Here is a 19,195-nt window from a genome sequence, read left to right as displayed (position 1 = left end):
ATGTCACTTCGGCTGCAAAGTTTCCTTTTTTGTACTCATAAAGCATTATGTGCCTCAAATGCTCTTTGGATACTTCCATGTTAGAAAGGGATTTAATCAAAGAAATTTTAATTCTATTATTCTGTAAAATAATATTTAAATAGTCTAAATGTACACAAATGCATAAAAATAATTTTTAATTCCATTAGACATTCTAAAATACTATTAAATTTCATTCAGTTTTAAAAAAGGTAAAATCAGACAGAACTTATGGGATGACCTGATATGTGTATGAGTGTGTGTGTGCGCGCGCGTGCGTGTGTGTGTGTGTGTGTGCATGCACACGCGCACGCTTGCTTATATTTTGTGAATGTTAACATGAAAACTGATAAATCAGTGTTGCTGAACTAAAACAGGAGTCGTCTACCACCATTAGTGACACTGTAAACTACAGCATGTTATGGTTCAGATTTTGTACTCTTTAGCATTTAGATTATTTATAGAGTGACATTGAAAGGTAGGTGTGAGAGGATGAATCTGGCCAGTTTGAACATAAAGCAGGTAAAACATTTGGGCCAGGTAAACCCAGTTTAAATACTAAAGGGTTAAAACTACCTCTAGTTTTGGAGAGTTTTTTTCTTTCTTTTTCTTTTTTTGAGGCTCGAATTTTGTTCTGTACACCAAATATATGGTAGTAGTTGTTCCACCTAAATTGCACAAACATTTATTTGTCATTTTCACAATTGTAAATGCGGCAAACCAGCAATCACTGATGACATTGTTTAGAAATCTGACATAAAATACATAAAAATAAAATATATACAGAAATAAAGTACCACAGAAGGGTACTGTAGTGACTGCCATCGTTATCAACTAAATATATCAGTCAATGAATGAACATCTACACCAATGTTTCCCAACCTATTTTCTTCCCAGGCTCCACTACAACTTTCTAGAAAAATGTATGTCTCACAGGTGGTTGAAAAAAAAAGCAACTTTATTTCTAATATTTTATCACAATTATTTAATACAAAAGAATCTGCCAGCAATTCTTTTATTAAATACTGAGTATCAACTTTTTATAATTATACACTTTCCTTAAAAAAAATATCTACACTAGGTTATTTAGAATAGTGCTCTATTGTTGCAAATAGTCTTCACACAGTATGTTCGACTGGAGTGATCTCTTTGGCTAGGTTGAGTATAGGGGTAGTATGTTTGCAGTGAAAAATGATTTTCACAATTCCATGTCCTACTAACGGAAACAGAAAAACATTTCTGATCCCTTGCACCACCAATATGGCACATTGAGAATCACTGGTCCCACATTGAGAATCACTGGTCTACACAATCATTTGATCTGCTAAATAAGGCAGTTAAAATGCTTTAGAATGTCATTTATAGTTTGTAGATTGTAGAGATATTAGACATTGTTCTTGACATACAGAAAGACAGAATGGTGTGATTTTGAGTTTGACAGCAACAACAACTAAATAAGTAAATATCAGACAACTACCACAAGGAGGGAAATTATTTACACATTTAAATGCTCTGCTTTACTCCACGTATCTTGAGACCTATTGCATCAAGATTGTTGCTGTGTATGAATTTGGTATTGTACATATTCCCAAAGCTCTTCTGAGTCAAACGTCAAACCAATAGGTTAATGGTAGTTATGTAGGAAATGCTGTCTGCTATGTAATATATCTTTATAATAAATGGATAATAAATAATTGGACATAAATAACAATGAAATGGGACATAAAAGTGTAATAACTTCATGTGAGATAGTAAGAAGTACTTGACAGAATTCAAATGTTACTTTGGATTTATAAACATATATGTATTATCTGGCAGAATCCTGTATTAATTCGCCTGTTAGACAATAGCAAAGAAGGTGTAATGAAAGCTGTTCAGATAATGTAGGAGAAGACATTTGGATAAATCATAAATATCCTCTAAAGAATAATTTTAAGTCGTTCCCCTCCATCCTCTCCCTTGGAATTATTACTGAGGACTTAACACACTCAATGGCTTTTGTATATTGATGACTTACTTTTCATACAAGAGATGAAGCAATGATGAAACAGTGAAGAGAAGAACTCAATTAAAAAGATCTAACATAAAACATAGCTAAGCGATATGAGATTGAACACATTATTAGAAAGGGGTAAGTAGTACTAAGCTCAATACCATTACAATACTTAGCATTTCAAGTATAAAACAATAATTGCAGTAAATAGAAATTCAATACTGCATAATAACTGTAATTAATGATGTTGTGAATCATTGAAACAATACTAAGTGGATCTTGTGTACAAGTGTAGTATAAAAATAACAAGACGCAAGTACAGTAAACATAGCTGTTGATGTTGCCATTTTGTTGGTGACTAAGTTATATATATAAAGATATCATAGATGTATCTTTCAGAAATATGGTAAATATGACAGAGAGGATACAGCAACTACAACCTCTTCATGGAACTTAACTGGGCATTAAAAGAACTTTCCTATATATGAAATAAATCCATCAGTTTAACTTCAATGGATCATTTGTATCATGAGGGGCAAAGAGTGCATCAATAAATGATTCTTGTAGAAAAATGCCTATCAAAATGTTATAATGCACAGTCAGGTATATATACACATAATGCTATATGTTGTTATATTGTGTATACATAAATTGTATGTATGTGAGTGTGTTTAAAAGCATATAACAATGATCAATACACCTTTGTTGACACAAAAGGGATGTGTGGGGTCTAATATACTACAATTGAATACAAACTATGATTTACTCCTTATTAAAATAGAGGAGTATACAACTTCATCTTCTTCATAATTTTACTTCCATCTTTTCTGCCGGCATGGGTCAGCCAGATCTAACAGTATGTTGTAACCTGTCACAGTCCATCAGCATCTGACACTCACACAGCAGGAGGTATAAAGAATGGCCTGATCTATTGTTTTATCATATAAGTTTGACATGCTTTTTACAGGTTGTTCATCTTCCTATCAGCAACAAATGACCAGAATAGGCTTGGTCATTTTATTGTAGTACTCATATTAGAGAGGTAGTTATATATAACTTCAATGAATACCTTCTACCTTACATCATCTCTGCCCATTCCTTCCATGAATTTAGATGAATCAGATACAAAAATTGAATTTCTCTTTAATGAATATTCTTTTGTTCTTTTACTTGTTTCAGTCATTTGACTGCAGCCATGCTGGAGCACCACCTTTAGTCGAGAAAAGCCTAGTACTTATTCTATCGATCTTTATTGCCACACTGCTAAGTTACAGGTATGTAAACACACCAACATTGGTTGTCAAGTGATACACAGATACACAAATGCATATATACAGACACACATACACACACACACATATAGAAATATATATATACACGGCAGGCTTCTTTCAGTTTCTGTCTACCAAATCCACTCACAAGGCTTTGGTCAGCCCGAGGCTATAGTAGAAGACACTTGCCTAAGATGCCATGCATTGAGACTGAACCTGAAACTACATGGTTGGGAAGCAAGTTTCTTACTACACAGCCACTCTGATAGTTTTTTAAAGTTTAAATGTCAGTAAATAAGGAAGTCAATATGGAGGACAGTAGTTCAGGAGAGGACTGACTGAAAATCTGTTGAAAGTGGAGTTTAGGATATGAGACACAATACTGAGAAGAGAATGTTACGTAGCTTGATCAGAGAAGCTGAGGTTTTTATAAGATACAGAAGAATCACATAGAAAAAGGCATGCCTATGAGTTATTTTTTTATTTATGCGCCCTTTTCAAGCCTAGCCAGGCTCATGGGTCCGATTTCCCAGTTTCTATGGTGTATGTGTTCCCCCCAGCTGGACGGGACACCAGTCCATCGCAGCATTACTCAAGAAACAGGAAGAAAGAGTGAGAAAAAGTTGGGGCAAAAGAGTACAACAGGGGTCACCACCACCCCCTGCCAGAGCCTTGCAGAGCTTTAGGTGTTTTCGCTCAATAAACACACACATTGCCCGGTCTGGGAATCGAAACCACGATCCTCCAACCACAAGTCCACTGCCCTAACCACTGGGCCATTGCACCTCCACATACCTATGAGTTAGCAGTTATAAAACATAGAGAATGAGTCTTTGTGAATCAGCCAATAATTTTTGGTGGGGATGTGATCAAGGTGTTTGTAAGTAAGACAGCCATGTAACACTATCATAAATATGAGAGCAATACAACGTGAGCCTTGCATTTATTTTCAGAGGTGCAGCAACTGATTTTTTCGTAGAATTGAAGAGGAAGCCCACATTTTGGATTTAGATTTGAGAATATTATATGCAATTTGGCCAAGAAAGATTACATATTGTGGGACCCGACAATCATTATAAAATTTGAGTATTTTAGATAGGTATTGTTGAGATATATGGAGGGTACTGCAAGATTGTTTCCATAGTTGTAGCAAGAGTTTTTTGTTCTATTAGAAGTACTTTGTTTGTTATGTCTCCATTGGAAGATGTTTTGGCTATCTTTGCTCATGTAATCAGAGCATGCATAGTGCAAGTTGTCTTAACTGCATAACTGTGGATGTGTGGAAAATTCAGAAGTAAAGAAAGTGTACAAGAATGTGTGGGGCTACATGTGGAAATAGGTTATTAATATATGATTTTTTTTAAAAAGTGTATGAAACCTAACCAAGTTTTGAGTCATACCAGATTCTACTGATAATCATCAGGAAAGAGCTTGATCAATGCATGCCCTACTAAAATAAATAGTCTGGTAGAAAACATCTGATCAAAAGTGAAGGGATTTCACACACAGATAACTTACTGCAGATAACAGATTTTCATTTGGTAAACACAATCAAATATTTCATTGATATTGATAGCACCAGCATTGCTATGCAGAATCACTGAAGGTCAAAAGAGCATTGGTGCATGATGTAGCACAGCAAGACTACAGTCAGTAGCCCTCATTGTACATAAGCTATACCAATTATCAAGACATAAAGTTATAAAAATTGAGGTTTTCCTATCACCTTTAACACAAGAGTGCTGTAGTTGGGGGGTTAGAGAGGTTATTGTTTTGGAGAATGAGATTCACTCTGCCTAGTATACCTGAATCAAGATAAGAAAAGATAATTAAGTTCAGAGAGAGAGAGAGAGAAAGAAAGAGTGAGAGAGAATTTAAACATAATAGGATCAAATTCTAGTGTACTGATTGAGATTAATGGAAATAACATTGACAAAACTAGTTCCTTTGTTGGGTTAAAATGATCAGAGAGAAAGAGTTTTGGTTTTTTTTTTTTACTTATATACTTTGGTGCAACAGTTGGATTGGATAAGAAGAGTGTGGGAGGAGTTTTGCTGCATATGTGCAGTGTAGCATTTGAAACAATATATGCACTAAATATGGTGGCTTTATCAATGAAAGGGAAAGATATTGAGATATTTTTATGGAGATGTGGAAAGTAAAAGTATTCTACAGAGTAGAGAGCCTTCAAGTAAGAGCCAGAAGACCCATCTTCAGAGCATCAGCAAGGGAAACACTGAAGTGATTTGGGATTTGTAGTATTTGGTTGTATATGTAGCACAGGGGTCCAACAAAACAAAATGACACCAGTTACCTATTTCACTGTCTTGGATGGGACAGGGGTGAAAAAATAGTTAGCTCAGAACAGGTTTCAGCCACACTTAGATAACTGACTTAAAGTTCCAGAGATGGAGAAAGGTATTGTTTTCTGCTGGGAAGTTGTGAGAGGGATTCACTTGAATCCATGTTAATACAGTCAGTGATGACAAGGATAAGGTGAGGCAAAAAATGTGAAGAGTATTGGAAGAGACTGCATATCAGGGACATGGGTTAGTAAGGACTCAAAATAGCTGATGATTTGTCCTTTCTATCATCATTGTCACTAAGGAACATATCTGTATAGAGAGATGGATTGAGACAGATGACCTCTCATTCAGGATTGGAGGTCAACCAAATGTTGAATGCAGGTGGAGTTCAAACAGTAGAGATTGTTGCTGAATGTAGAGAAATAGAGATGACAGATTTTGGGTTAGAATGATCTTCCCTTCCCAGGTGAGAGTGGGAAATTATAGATAATGTAGATGCCAACTTTTAGAAACAAGATGGAATATAGAGTATATTCTGTATTAGAGATAGGAATACCTTGTTGAGTAGTAATATGGCTTACATGTTACTAGAAGATGATGGCTAGAATGAATGTTTAACAAAAGCTCACTGTTGTTGGTATAGAAAAGGAAATTTATCCAGCAGATTGATTATTGCTCTTTTTATTAGAATTTTTCATAATTTTTACAAGAACAACCTATTACAACTATATATTTACACAAATAAAAACATGATAGTCAGCTATAGCACAGGTGCGTCATTATATAAAAGTGGGAGAATTTTACTTTTAATATCCTTAAATTGCCTCAAGTAAAAGCTGAACAATCATCTAATGTAAGTATATAATTCCAATTTCCATATATTTCGGCATCCAATAATATGATAGTCTAGTTGAGATATATTTAGCCTGATCTTTCAGCATCTAATAAATAGCATGTTAACCTTGTTCAGATATTAGTACTCTAGTCAATAAAGTATCCAACAAGAGAACTGAGAGGGCAACTCCAATTTTATGTTGCTACAATGAAATTATTTTAATCAGTTCTCACAAGAATTAATGCACCTTAAAGGCATCTCAGTTTATTAATACAGGATACTGCATGAAATGAAACTTACTGTTCTCTCTTTTGATGTATTCTGTTTTGTTTTTTTCTTTTGTCTTCTTAATATTCTTTACAACTGATTGAGTTAGGTTATAAAAATTATTGGCAGATGGTAGAATTTCTAAGCCCATTTGATCACTCCTGCAGATAAAAACTATTTTCAAAGACAAGTTCTGTAAAGAATAAGAAAACAAAATGTTAAAGAATATAATGAGCAAAAAGATTGAATGAAAATGTAATAAAGCTAATAATAGTTCATTGTCATATTTTTAAAAAATTCCATAAAAGTTTCATTAGCCAAAGGAATATCAAACTATAATTTTTCAAGTTTAGTATAATTCTGAATGCCGATATTTGTTTCCTGTTGGATTAATATAAAGTATTATTAAAGGAATGCATGATGTTCAAACAACTGCATAAACCATTATCCCTGTTTCCAGAATATCTTAGTGAGCATCTGTCAGTATGCATGAGTCATATCTAAAATATATCCAACTTCAAGAGATATAAAGCACCGTATTACCAAGATATCATTTTGTTCTTTTCTTTTTTTTTTTTTAATTAATTTTAGTCATGAAATAAGGAATTCAAAATTTTAATTAGATTAGTTATGATAATTAGATACTCAGTTGGAAACAAAGATTAGAACTGAAGCCATTGAAGGAAGCCTTGTGGCTAAGTATTATTAATATAATGAAGGAATCTCTTCCAACAGAATCTTATTGACAAGCTTATTAGAAGAAAGAAGGTTAAGAGAGTAAACCGAGAAAGCAAGTTAAAGAAAGAAAGAAAACAATAAAGAATGGATGACTGTTCTCTATTATTCATCTGAAACATCTGAAATTCCCTTTTATATTAAAAGCACTAAACCAGAATTAGATTGTAAATTGCTAAAATCTGAAGGAAACTGGGGCTTAACAAAACTCTGGAAAGAACCAGGGTCTCAGAGTAGATGCTCAACTTTGAACTCAATATCTATTAATTAATGAGAGCTGAATTTACATCTGGATAGGTAAGCAGTTTTTCACAGACAACATTCACTGGAGGAACTAGTCTCCATCACTAATTAAACTGAGGAATGAAGAAATGTCATAAAATGTTTACAGCAGATGTGAGCTCATAACCTGTAAAATGGTTGTACATTTTTACTTCAATCAAGCAATTATTATTGCACAGAATTTAATAATTTTGTTTCAATAAAAATAAATTTGCTTTGTTGGAACATTTCAACTTGAAAATGAAATATAATTTTACACATATTATTGCTTGTATCAGTCACGAAAGAAATTGTGTCTATAATTTGATGTGATCTTTGGGTTGAAGAGAAAAAAACAGACTCGAAGACCTGAGTAATAATTTTTGAAGCTGACATGGAATAAAAATGAAATTTTTTACTTAAAAAAAATACAATAAAAATATCATAAAAATATATAAAAGAAGAAACAATATGGAAATAGATTACAATAAGATACATTGTTTGTGTTTATGGAAGAAATTCTTTGTTGTTAATAATAAAAATAATAAGAGTTTTAAGTTTAATCTTGTGAAGTGAGTATTCTATAAAGTGCAATTAGGAAGTACTTTTTACATTATATATGACAAGTAGAGAAATGCTGTATTGGAACAGACTCATCCAACTCATGCCAGCATAGAAAACTGGTTGTAAAAACAATGATGATGGTGATTTATTTAGCTGGAGGAGGAATTTTTGCTCCTTTGCCACTTTTAGGTCTTCTTAGACAGACAAGTTTGATGCAGTTTTTTTTTTAAACTTTTAGTCTGGAAAGAAGGTAGCACTTATGATCTCTTATAGGGTTTCTGAGACTGAAGGGAAGGAATAAGGTAACCTCAAACTGGAGAGTCCAGATCAAGGGTCTGCAACAGCATCCCAAGTGCCAGGTGGTGGTGTGGAATCAAGTGATAGATTAAGTATTCCACACTTAGTGAAGAACCCAACTGTGCTCAGCTTTAACATCCATTGGTTGATACTTTAACTTTTTAAAATTTAAATTGTCCATATCCAGCCCAAAATTTTCTACCTGTTTTACGTTCAAACTGGTCAGATCTGGTTTCTCACACCTACCAAATAATGCCTTTATTAAAAAATATAATCATCATTGAAATCCCAAAGCTAAAAGATAATACATGATTAAATCACAACAATGTGAATAAATAAGCCTTACATTTGACAGAGTAATCTAAATGCTAAAGGGTTTAGGAAGAACTAAGGAAGTGAAAGGATTTAAAGAGTTAAGTCAAGGATGTAAATACCATCTCACGTATTTGATTAATAAATGTTGGTTGCACGTGATCATTGAGGTTTACCAACTTATCACAGTAGAAGTACTTTCTTATTCTGAAGAAGAAGCCTAGATTTTGGCCATAAGAGATATTCAAAGGTTATGAGGCTGAACATTTGTAGTTACCTTAAAGAAAGGTTTTGTTTTGTCCAACCCAAAGTCATCTCTGATGGAACAGACATTTGATCAAAATTATTCTACCCATAACTTTCACATTTTTTATTCAGACAGAGTGTATCTTGGACCACATTATCAAATATAAAAACGTCTTTAAGATGGGGGGATGTGATATGAAGGAGATTTTAGCTGTTATATCTAGTATGTTAAGTACTCTCCTTGAAACTCCTTCATTCGTTTGCATTTCCAGTGCAAATGATAACAGACTTCTCTTGATATAAAGCAGATTTATATAATTTTTGCCATATCATGATGCAATATAGCAATGAATAGAGAACACTTAAAAGAAATGAGAATTTGTGGAGGTAAGTTAAAAATTATAATTCAGTTGAAAGAGCATTTATGTATCAAATACTTCAACTAAAAAAAAAAAAAGCCACACTGGAATTATTATATAGAATGAATGGGGTTAATAAATTCCATAAGGTGGGAGTATGAATAGGTTTTAAAAGAGAAACCAAGATATCAATTGCCAAGGAACAAGGACTCCTAAACTACTCAGTTTTTGCCTTGTAAATTATAATTGAGAAAAAGTAATGAGATAATTCTCTGGTGAACTCTAACTCATACATTGGATTCCTTATTTTGATTATATAAAAGATATATTTTTATCACTTTTACAAGGTGGTGAGCTGGCAGAATCATTAGCATGCCAGGCAAATTGCTTAGTGGCATTTCATCCATCTTTATGTTCTGAGTTCAAATTCTGCTGAGGTTGACTTTGCCTTTCATATAAGTGATTAGTCCCCTCCTCCAAAATTTCAGGCCTTGTGCTTTTAGTAGAAAGAATTTTTCTCACTTTTACTGCAAGATACTAGTTTCTATACCCTCTGTCATACTCTGATCTATAATCATCAGATGCAAAATTGCCTCTCACATACTACTCCCACCTCAGTTGAGGAGTCTTGTCTTGCAAGTTATTTGGTGATCTTGCTGGTGCTGGGGTCATGTACAAAGCACCCAATATAGTCTGTAAAGCAGTTGGCATTAGGAAGGGTACCCAGCCACAGAAACTATGCCAAAACTGAAAGTACAGCTTGTCACAGTCCTCTGATTCACTACCACCTGTCAAACCATCCAACCCATGCCAGCATTGAAGACAGATATTAAAATGATTAGGATGAGAAAGATCCATCACCTTGATATAATTTTCTGTATAACAGTTAATAATGGTGTTGCTGCATTAGGTATTACTTTGTTATACTTAGTGTACTTAAAATTATTGACTACATAAGCTATTATCATAATGCTATCCAAATCTGATGCAGCAACTTTTCTTGCCTTTGATGCAGCAAATTTTTCTTGCATGCATGACCATAATTTCATAACCACATTTATACTGATCTACTACAGCTTACCAATCTGTTTGTCATTGGTTCAAGTAAAAGTCAGCTTTAAATACACCATTTAATCATATTTCTAAATTCACAACATCTCATGCCTATTCATTTCTCTATTAATGTAGCCAAGTATGCTTGAATTGTAGCAAACACACCTCTCACCAATTATATCTCTATTCAAATAAACACATTGTCTTGCAATTTGAATCCTACAAAATTGATTTTGTCCTTGCACAAAACAAATCAAATTTAAGTGTTAAAATTTCAGAGATTTTTGGTTTATATCAAAGGCAGCTTTTACATCTTAATACTACAGTCATTGCCTTTATTGTTTAGGTCAAAAATTGGAATGACAGTATGATAGAATAGATTGAAAGAACAGGAAAGAGTGTAACAGGAAAAAGTTCAATTCTAGTAGAGACTTTACTGTTATTTTCATTATCTATCAAGTAAATGTACTAATATACCTTTTAAGTCATATGCCAACTAAAGTGTTACTCACCACGAAATTTTTGTGGTAGTGTGTGGGTAGTGACGAGCAAATTAAAGCTTTTTCTTGTTAGCACATAAAATGAACATAAAGTATATTTTTCTACTAGGAAGTTAATTCCATGCAAGCTCAGTCAGTTTAGTTAGTGTAAAGTGAAGAATCATTTATGAGCCCCAGGAAGATCCTTTAGAATGTAAATACACACAACCTTATGGAATTTATCAACTACATTCATTTTATATGCACATATGTATATTATCATTTTTGGAATGTAACAATATTTGTATCCTACCTCTCTCTTATACACACTAACACCTATATGTATATATGAGTGGAGGCGCAATGGCCCAGTGGTTAGGGCAGTGGACTCGCGGTCGTAGGATCGCGGTTTCGATTCCCAGACTGGGCGTTGTGAGTGTTTATTGAGCGAAAACACTTAAAGCTCCACAAGGCTCCGGCAGGGGATGGTGGCGAACCTAGCTGTACACTTCCACCACAATTTCTCTTACTTCTTGTTTCTGTTGTGCCTGTAATTCAAAGGGTCAGCCTTGTCACACTGTGTCACGCTGAATCTCCCCGAGAACTATGTTAAGGGTACACGTGTCTGTGGAGTGCTCAGCCACCTGCACATTAATTTCACGAGCAGGCTGTTCCGTTGATTGGATCAACTGGAACCCTCGACGTCGTAAGCGATGGAGTGCCAACAAAAGATATATATATATATATATATATATGGAAATGCAAAACACAAAACAAAAACATAAAAAATAAAACAAGAATACAAGAGATGTTCATTGTCAATATTATTAGTTTGACACCCAAGAAAGAAAGAAAAGAGTAAATGGTACTATGTCTTGAACATAGTTCTTCTTCCAGTGCTAGAGAAAAGTCAGAAGTGTAGCAAGAGAAGGAGATAAAGAAAGAAAAGTGTCAGGGAACCAACCCCCCAGCAGGAATCAGCTTACATGTTCAGCCTATATGTGTATGCATGTGTGCGTGTGTGTGAGCATGCATGTGTGTGTATACACATGTCCAGCTCCCACTCTCTTTAACAGAAAAAGATTTTAGCATTGATGGGTGCAATATATACAATTCTTTCAAATAATGGTTTCTTACATAAGTACAGAACCAGAAATATTCAGAGAAGTAAAAGCAAATTCAAAAATTATAATGTTCATGACTTATTGAACAACATTAACAATGTGAAAGAATGGAATTAGTTCTCAGTGGGAATTGAAATTAAACAAAACTTTCCACCCAACTAGTGTCTACATAAAGTACACTGAAATTTAGATGTCAAAGGGCATATTGAACACAGGATATAGTTTCAGAATAAATATTTTGCTTCTGTTATGAGTACACCATTTTCACTCATCTAAAAATCAAAGAAATGATGATCTATGAATGTGGATCATATTAGATTTTTTTCAGTTTTACTTCATATTTATCTGTGTGTTTTTTTTAAATAGTTTGATCTGGAGGAAGGGATTGTGTTCATAGCCTTCTCAGGCTCTTCAAAACCAATGAGATTGATAATACCGTTTGGTATTTGTTATAGCACTTGGCATTCTGAATTCAAATCCTATTAAGGTCAATTTTAACTTTCATCCTTCACAGGTTGATAAAGCACTGAGGTTGATATATTTGACTGTTCCCTTTCCCCAAATTTTTGACTTTGTGTTTATATGAAAAAAAAAAAATCAATGTTCTTCTTGAACCAATGCAAGTTGATATTTACCAGAAAGAATAGGGGTAGAGAGGGTATTCTAGAGATGTGATGTTCTATGGAGGTGGAAGAATATGGATTTAGTAGTTTGTGCAGAAATTTGAGAGGAGTAGATACAATATGAATGAGAAGAGGAGAAAGAAGTGAGCTATGAGGAACTGAGTGAAGGTGACTGATATAAGACCAACCATCTCCAAAGAGCTGAGGTCATAGTAGTAGTGATAAGTAGAATGAAAAGGCAGCACACCTGTAGGCCAGAGTTTAGAGAGTGTTAATGAATTACTTCATGCCTATCGACACTAGGTGACCCCCACCACTTTTGTCTTTGATGTTGTCTAAAATATCTATATGAAAAGGAGTAGCCCTATTCCAAATATGACAGAAGTATTCCCTTGTAAGTTTACTTAAGATTTGTGAAGGGTTGGTGGTTGATGTTGATGGTGGGAAAGATGTTCAGACTCTGAAGAAGAAGGTCAGCTTTGTGATGAAACCTTTGCTATATAGAGGATGTGTAATTGCCAGGAAAGTTCTTCAGTGAAAATGAGACCTAATATTTGTGATGAATTGAGGGTTCTGGTGGCATCTGTTTACGTTTAGAACAGGAGTATGATATTGTTTTTAATGTGTGTTGTTATGTCTTTGTGTTATTGAAAGGAACAAGATTGGCACAGCTACTTTGTAGAATGTTTTCAAAGTCTATAATCAATAAGTTAAAGCAGGTTTAGCATATGATAGTTGTGAATAATGCTTGGATGCATAAAGTTTGAGAGGGACAAAAGATGGAACTATCTGTATAGAAATGGATATGTTTGAATTTAATCCCCATGTGACTTTTATTGAGTATTTTGACTTTTATTAGGTAGTTCAGCTTTTATTGGTTGCTACTTTGGGAGATGTAGACAATTGCCCTCGACTAATTTTTAATCACTGTATTTGGTTGGTTACTGCTACCAGAATATTAAAAGAACAGATGAAGACAAGGAATTTAGTATCAGAATTAAAGAAAAAGCTAGACTTACTACCCAGCGTTGCCAGGTAAAATATTCATGAAATTGTTTGTCAGTTTGTAGAATAGGAATTCATGGACTTATTTAATTGGAACTATCCAAACAATAGTAATCAATTTAATGTCTGAAGAAAATTGTGAGTATGAATACATTGTCTGAAAGGATATTGATAATGTTTTCTGTAATAAAGAACAGAGACAACTTTACCTCTTGGTTATTTAAAGGGGAACATTTCTGGTAGATCTATGTCAGTGTGTGTGTACATCAAAAAGACGTTTTTTTTTTTTTTCTGAGAGAGTGATAGAGAGAGCGCAAAGACTGTGTGTGCATATATGTCACAGATAGCGTATGTGTGTTTGCGTTGATAGAGTTTTAATATTATTAAGATGAATACATTGTCTGAAAGGATATTGATAATTACAGAGATGTACTTGCATCTGAGATCATGCACTGAACAACAAAAATTCAGCGTGGAAGATGTTTGTAAGCCATTTAAGAACACACGAAAACCTTTAGTTTCACTTCAACATTTAAATTTAGTTTGTGTCAAAATATTTTCGTCGCTTTGAAACCACAACCTGTTTACTGGTAAAACTTCGTGAGAGACGAAAATATTTTGACACAAATTAAATTTAAATGTTGAAGTGAAACTAAGAGGTTTTGTGTATTCTTAAATGGCTTACAAACACATTCCATGCTATAATTCATATTGATAATGTTTTCTGCAATAAAGAATAGAAACAACCTTTGTCAGTGTGTGTGTACGTCAAAAGGTCGACGTTTTTTTTTCTTAGAGAGTGATAGAGAGAGAGAGTGAGGACTATGTGTGTTTATATGTCACAGATAGCGTACTTGTGTTTGTGTTGAACAGTTGGGTCACCAGGAAAGTCTAAGTTTCCCAGCAACGGAGTTTTGTTTCGTGGGTTTTTTTTTTCTTTTTCAGATTATTTTGTATGCTTTCAACGAATGTGACATCGAAATCATGTGTAAACGGCTCCTTCCCCGCCCCAAAAGGAAAGATTTAACTGTTATTTCTTGTACGCCCTTTATCGCAAATAGCTGTTACGTGGTAGCAGGGCGTGCTAGAAATAGCAGCCAAATCTCTGGAGGTGAGATACATTGAATGCACTCGAAAAATCTACGGAAAAAAATTATTTCACACCGAGGTTACGAACGGGTCTTTTACGAAATATTTACCGTATTTTAAAAGTCATTTTCACTTTAAAATATCTTAAAGGTACTACTAAAGCAGCACGGTCCCGAACGCGCAGTCGCACGTCCGCGCTAGCCTAACCCTATCCCTAACCCGCGTGTGCAAATGAATACGGGTTAGGGTTTGGATCGACCACTCACGACTAGCTAGCGCGGACGCGTTCGGGACCGTGCTGCTTTAGTAGTACCTATCTTAAATATGCCAAAAAAATGTTTCTAATGGTATTCATTTGAAAAATAATTTTAAAAAATACTGAAATATTGTTTGTTTAAAGAAAGCTAAAATATAGATACTTACTGTACAAACAACTTACATTTTTGAAATCACATTCACTTAAAAATATTTCTAAAGGATTAAAATATTGTGTATGTCAAGAAGTCGGCGTTTTTTTAATCTTTTTTTTTTAGTGAGTGAGAGAGAGCACGAAGACTATGAGTGTGTATTTTGTGTGTGTGTTGACGTCACAGAAGCCACGTTTTTCTGGTGACCGGTAATTGGTGGCCAGTAATAAAGTCAACAGCAAAAGAAATCACAATTAATTTATGGAATCCAGACCCCACCCCCAGACAAAACCCCCGTGACTTTATTACTGTAACTTTTTTCCTGTAATTTTTTTTCAAGAAATAAACGAAAATTGTATTTAATCTTTTCCATTAATAAATAAAATTCGCACTGCACTGTATAAAGTAAGTATCAAAATACATATGTAAAAAAAAAATTAAGATAAGGTATACTATTTCTCAGATATTTCAGGTATAAACTAATATCTTCTAGAGTTTTAGTCTTATTAAGATAAGCTCAATTCTAATTATCAAATTAGCACAATATCCAGTTTAAGCTGGTATTCGAAAATATCACAAGAAAACAGGTTGTTTCATAAACATACATGGAAGTAATGTGTTTTTGTAACAACACAAAGTTTTTGTGATAGGAGGGGTAAAGTTTGGTTAAATCAATCTTAGTTTATTATTGCTATTTTTTTATATTTTTTTTTTTTTACCAAATATCAAGTTTTGACACATTTATATAGATCACCAAGATCGATCACTTACTGACCCACTCCATCAATTCTTAATGTTGCAAGTAACTGAAGCATAATTGAAGAAAGTTTCTTTGGCACTTAGTGTATAACTGAAGAATCTATCACTTGTATAACTTGGAGATTTTCTTGCCTTAAGTCAGCACAACTTAATCACTAACTGATGTAGGCAGTTGAATAAGAAAATTTAAGCAATTAACTCCATGATATCTACGAAAGCTAAATAAATATTCATTTGTTCGTTTTTGTTTTTCTTCTTTCTTTTTTTTTACTGGCATCAAAAAAATTAAAAGTAAACTGAGTTTGATTACATTATTTACAATTGACGGTTATCTAACGTTTCAGCTGATATACCCTCCAGCCTTCATCAGGTGTCTTGAGGAAATTTCGAACCTGGGTTCTCATTCCTAAGGTATTTTCAATGTTGTTGTTGTTATTATTATTATTATTATTATTGTTATTCAGGTCACTGCCTGGAATCATACTCGGAATCTTGGGATTAGTAGCCTGCGCTCTTAACCACTACGCCATATGCCCGTGGGCATATGGCGTAGTGGTTAAGAGTTTGGTGACTTTGAATAGTGAAATACAATGCACAAACTTGACCCTCTGGAGCATGGTGCTTGATATCTTACAATGTGTACCACCTTATCTTCACTACAAAAGGAGTTAACTTGAAGTAATAAACAAAACAAAACAGAAATTTACTGCAGTCCTAGGTAAATTCCACTACGGTAAATTTCACTATAGGTAATATGAATACATTTTAGCTCACATTTTATTCACATATTTACACAAAAATGATGGCGAGTACATAGAAATGAAGTTATGAAAAAAACTAATATATTTGAAGAAAATTCTTTTATGACAAATTGAGTGCAATATTTCTTTAAAATTGCTGAGCGTTTTCAGATTGATAATTCTCATCTAGTTTCTTTAGTCGTGCATCAATCATTTGATAGGACTTTCTTTGTTGTTGAGTCCTCATGTTGAATATGCACAATTTTCGTCAGGCTTAAGCTTTTTTCAGTCTTAAGGGCCTGGCAAAGTTTCCACAATTTTGATGTTTGTATGTTATTGATGACCGCAAAGTATTGTGGAACCCTTCTACCGGATTATTTGCTCTTGGCAAGTCATTTAAAATGCAGTCACGTATATTCCAGAGTTGGATAGGAAACTGTGGGGTTTCTTTTCTTCGATGAAGACGGCATCCCCTTACAGTCCCAATGTATGAATTCTCAAAATAAGTGATAAACTCAGAAGGAATGCTTTCATCATCAGACAGATCTTCAAATCCATGGATAATGTCTTTAATTGGTAAAAATGTTAAAGCGCAAAAACACTTAATTTTAAGCTGAAAACTTTCATCTGTGTTGTATCTCCTACTCTCACCAAGTGCACATATCTTCCACCAAATAGACTGTCCGAGATGAAAAAGACACCCAACTACTTCTAAATGAGGAAATACAGAAACAAATGAATCATGGAGAGCTTTTTTAAAAGTCCATGAGACAAGTCGCAGGTCGACAATTTGCCCTTAAATCCTGCACAGCAGACAGAACATGATGATATGAGGCTTCGTTTTTGTCAAAAAATAAGGCAAATAGCCTGGGCTCACATGATCCTCCAATGATGGTATGTAGTGGGAAAAGCTGACACCACAAACTAGGAGACACCATAAAAGTCCCATCACAGGCCAAATTTCAGAGCTTTCTAGATCATCCAAGCCTTTTTCTGAGAAAAGAACTAAAATTCTGTCTGAGTCATCAATGCCACTGTCAAAGATCAAAAACACGGACCCATTTTCTAAGTACTTAACTGCATCAGGAATTTCAAACCTTAAACAAAAAGTTGGAAGTGCTGGTATTCCTAAAGCATGTTGGCTCCAGTTATGTATGTTACATGAACATCCAGGAATAGTTTACAACCATGATTGTGCTTCCTTATCAAGATTTTGTATAGCAGGAGCTATTACTTCCTGTGAAGATACTGTGCCCATTCTCATTATTTCACTTTTCATTGAATTAACTGCCTTTCAGGCATTAACATCTACACTGATTGCTGAGGGATTATGGGAGCTGTTGAAAAAATAGTAAGTGTTATAAATAGTAAGCTTGTAGAAGCTTTGGCAGAACTATTTTGCAGAAGTTCCACATGACTTTCTTTTCAGTATAACACTTTATTGGTGGAGGCTCAATGGCCCAGTGGTTAGGGCAGCGGACTCGCGATCATAGGATCACGGTTTCGATTCCCAGACCGGGCGTTGTGAGTGTTTATTGAGCGAAAACACCTAAAGCTCCACGAGGCTCCGGCAGGGGATGGTGGCGAACCCTGCTGTACTCTTTCACCACAACTTTCTCGCACTCTTTCTTCCTGTTTCTGTTGTGCCTGTAATTCAAAGGGCCAGCCTTGTCACACTATGTCACGCTGAATATCTCCGAGAACTACGTTAAGGGTACACGTGTCTGTAGAGTGCTCAGCCACTTGCACGTTAATTTCACGAGCAGGCTGTTGCGTTGAATGGATCAACTGAAACACTCGACATCGTAAGCGACGGAATGCCAACAACAAAAAAACACTTTATTGGTTATGTACCAGCCAATGATAACTGGTCAAACTATGTTTACATAAGCATTTATACCTTTGTATGGTGAAACAATTAATTACTCATACCTGGTCTTGCCTTTTATGGAAATATTGTTAGGCTGTGATTCTAAACCAAATTTAAGTAAAAGCTTTGGGACAAAGTTTTCAAATAAAAACAGTAAATATCATTTTCACATTTGCCATACACGTTTTCATAATTTCTCCTCCAAGATCAAAAGGTCAATAAAATACTTGGCAATTCCACAGCATATATATTAAATTATACTAGTAGTATCCCTAACAAGAGATAATTTGGCATCATGAGATATTCTATAAATAGCAGCCAAAAAATGGGAATATAATCCTGAAGAGATAGGAGCATCATTGTATTTTGGTCTACTTTATAAGAGCTGGTCATAGGTTAAACAATGATGACAATAAGTTATATGTGTGTGTATACACACACACACACACACACACACGCACATATATATAGTTGAAATTTACAGAAAAACAAAAGACAAAGACTGGTGTCTGTTCACACACACAAACACACACACACACACACACACACACTATATATATATATATATATATATATATATAT

At 34.3% G+C, this 19,195-nt stretch overlaps 1 long non-coding RNA gene across 2 annotated transcripts in view; it reads right to left on the bottom strand.

Annotated features, from left to right (window-relative positions):
* The window catches only part of LOC106874554 (uncharacterized), a 371,224-nt gene that overhangs the window by 202,912 nt on the left and 149,117 nt on the right, over positions 1 to 19,195 (bottom strand). The window contains exons 1-2 of one of the 2 annotated variants that reach the window (XR_008263713.1): positions 15,261 to 15,404; positions 6,724 to 6,883 (exon numbers count right to left, since the gene is read on the bottom strand). This is a non-coding gene — a long non-coding RNA (uncharacterized LOC106874554). Of the gene's footprint in view, positions 1 to 6,723; positions 6,884 to 15,260; positions 15,405 to 19,195 lie in introns of those variants that run through there. The other variant, XR_008263714.1, reaches the window with a different exon arrangement.

The sequence above is a fragment of the Octopus bimaculoides genome, chromosome 3, assembly GCF_001194135.2.
Source record: "Octopus bimaculoides isolate UCB-OBI-ISO-001 chromosome 3, ASM119413v2, whole genome shotgun sequence".
Taxonomy (NCBI): domain Eukaryota; kingdom Metazoa; phylum Mollusca; class Cephalopoda; order Octopoda; family Octopodidae; genus Octopus; species Octopus bimaculoides.
This window is presented reverse-complemented; position numbering and strand designations above follow the sequence as displayed.